Source organism: Mustela erminea, chromosome 14, assembly GCF_009829155.1.
Source record: "Mustela erminea isolate mMusErm1 chromosome 14, mMusErm1.Pri, whole genome shotgun sequence".
Taxonomy (NCBI): domain Eukaryota; kingdom Metazoa; phylum Chordata; class Mammalia; order Carnivora; family Mustelidae; genus Mustela; species Mustela erminea.
Window position 1 is genome coordinate 25,136,431 of NC_045627.1, and position 3,233 is coordinate 25,139,663.

Sequence of the window (3,233 nt, forward strand, 5' to 3'; positions counted from 1 at the left end):
ACATCAGGAAAATATAAATGCCAAAACGTCTCTAAACTCATCAGTGGATGAAATACGGTTGATTATATAAACTTGAGAACTAAATATACTTAAAATTATGATTCTATTGATGTCAAAAACCATAAGTTTAAGAAACAGATTCTTGAAGAAAATGACTGAAATGAAGTTAGATGAAAATGCATTTATGAGGATTTTTAAAAAACACATCAGGTCAAGTAAAAGTAAATGCATGAGATGGAATAAACTTTTACTCACAAGGAAGGAACTAATTGCCCTCATAGCTTTTCCTGAATATGAGTTTTATGTTTCTTTTTGGCCAATTTTTAGCTCGTGGAGTCAATTTTATGCTTAGAAATTATTTAGCAAGGTATATCCTTGAGATTTTCAAATTCACTTTCCTTTTACTGAAACAGGCTATGTTCATAAATCACTGATCCTTTCCCACTTTACTTTCACATTTTGGCTCCAGTAAATGTCTTTAGGTGTCCTCACTAATGTCTTCATCAGTTTTCAATTCTGTATAAATGCAGAAGGAAAGATATTTATCTCAACCAAATGTCAAAACTATATTTTGCATTAGCACGCCTTGCATTCCCGACTTCCGGTTACAAATCTACTTCTCTTCCTTTTTAAATAGTGTATTTGTGCTTAGGTGAAGTATTAGCAGAAATGCAAGACTCTGAATAGAAGGGTTTCTTCATATTTTTATGCATCTATAACTATAGGAGGGTTTACAAGTAGACAGACTGTAATGTCTTTAAAAAGCAATCCTTGTCCTCATTTGGGGAGTGCATATACTAAAAATTGAAATGATACAGAGATTAGCAGGGTCCCTGCACAAGGATGACACTTAAAAAGCAATAGCTTACTTCAGACTTTTAAGCATAATTATTTTCCATCCCTGAAGATTCTTTTTATTAATAAAGCAGTACTGCTGATTTAAATAATTAACATACAATAAATTGCACTTAATTATTGTGTATAAAGTGATGACTTTTAACATGTATGAACACCATGAAACCATGACTACACTCACATAACAAACATCCAGTGTCGCCCCAAATTTATTCATGCTCCTAGTACACCCCATCCCACCGCTGCTTGTCCTCATTATCCCCAAGCAACAGCTGGTCGGTTCTCAGTCCCTAAATATTAGTTGGAGTATCCCAAAAGTTTACAAAAATTTAAATGTGAATAATGTGCTTTTTTTTAAAAAAGCACAAGCAGAGGGAGGCTTTCCTCTCTTCACACAAGTGTTTTGAAATCCTTGCATATTGTAGCATGTATCATTCTTTTTGGTTGTTAAATAGTATTCACATATATGCTGTCCCACAGTTGGCCATCCATTCACCACTTGGTGTGTGAACATTTGGGTTGTTTTGTTTTCTGATTACTAAAAACAAAGCAGTGATAACATTATGTACAAGTCTTTGTATAAAAATATGCTTACACAAGTGGAACAGTTGGATCATATGGTAAGTATGCATTTCGTTTTTTGGTGGTTTTTTTTTTTGGTATTCTTTAGTGTTTTATTTTTTGTTTTATTTTTCTTTTTTAACTTTTTATTATTTTTTAAATTTATTTTTTATTTTCAGCATAACAGTATTCATTGTTTTTGCACAACACCCAGTGCTCCATGCAATCCATGCCCTCTATAATACCCACCACCTGGTACCCCGACCTCCCACCCCCCTCCCGCCCCTTCAAAACCCTCAGATTGTTTTTCAGAGTTCATAGTCTCTCATGGTTCACCTCCCCTTCCAATTTCCCCCAACTCCCTTCTCCTCTCTAACTCCGCATTTTGTTTTTTAAAAAACTGCCAGTTTCCCAAAGTGATGGCACTCTATCTGTCCAGAGTATAACCAAGTTTCAGCTGCTTCACATCCTGGATGATATGTGGTATGATTAATCTGTTCAATTTGCGTTTCCTGATTTCCAACGATGAAATTGTTTCCTTTAAGTTTTTATTTAAATTCCAGTTAGTTAACATACAGTGTCATGTCAGTTTCAGGTGTAGAAACATGCATCACCTCATGCTCATATCAAGTGCACTCCTTCATCCTCATCACCTGTTTTCCTCATCCCCCATCCCCTACCCCCGACCCCGGCAATGACCATCAGTGTGTCCTTTGGAGTTAAAGGTCTGTTTCTTGGCTTGTCTCTCTCTCCTTCTCTCTCTTTTTCCTCTTTGCTTGTTTTGTTTCTTAAATTCCACATAGGAGTGAAGTCATGTGGTATTTGTCCTTCTCTGACTGACTTGTTTCACCTAGCATTATGCCCCCTAGATCCATCCATGTTGTTGTGAATGGCAGATTTCATTCTTTTTTTTATGGCTGAGTAATATTCAATTGCATATATATATACCACCTCTTTTTTATCCATTCATCAACCAGTAGACACTTGGGCTCTTTCCATCATTTGGCTATTAACAATGGGGTTTTGACTGCAATTGTTTTGAATGTCTAGATCAATTTAGGGATATTTGAAATTTTTTTTAAAAAAGATTTTCTATTCATTTGAGAGAGAGAGAGAGAGAAAGCACAAGCAGGAGGGAGGGTTAGAGGGAGAGAGAAAAGCAGACTCCCCGCTGAGCAGGAAGCCCAATGTGGGGCTCCATCCCCAGATGATGGCATCATGACCTGATCCTAATGCAAATGCTTAACTGACTGAGCCACCCCAGGTGCCCTGAGATTTGAAATTTTAATAATAGAAATAAATCTGTGAATCATGAACACAGTATATTTCCCAATTTCTCCAGGAAATGTTTTGTAATTTCCATTACATGATACTTTCACTCTTTCTTCAAACCCACATATGAGTATTTTATATTTGGTTTCATATTGATCTTTTAGGCTGCTACCTTGGTAAAATCACCCATTAGCTCTAGGAAACCTTTGTAGATTCCCTTGGATTTGCTACACAGACGATCATGTCATCTGTGAATAAAGATAATTTTACCTATTTCTCTTCCATTTGAATGTGTTTTGTTTTTCTGTCTTTATTGCTATCCTGAACTTCCAGTAAAATACTGAATAGAAATAATAGGGGACATCTTTTTCTTGTTCTCAATCTTAGGGGTAAAGCATCTAATCTTTCATCATATAGTGTCATGTTATCTGTAGGTTTTCAATACATATCCTTCATTATTTTGAACAAATTCCCTCATATTCCTACTTGGTGGGTTTTTTTTTTTTTTCAGGAATGAATACTGGGTTTTTTAAAAATCTTCTATA

At 35.5% G+C, this 3,233-nt stretch overlaps 1 non-coding gene across 1 annotated transcript; it reads left to right on the forward strand.

Moving 5' to 3' along the window:
• The first annotated feature begins 773 nt into the window (after positions 1-773).
• On the forward strand, positions 774-880 carry LOC116573794. Its single transcript, XR_004279003.1, has one exon. It is a non-coding gene; the product is annotated as a U6 spliceosomal RNA (small nuclear RNA).
• Positions 881-3,233: the final 2,353 nt, after the last annotated feature.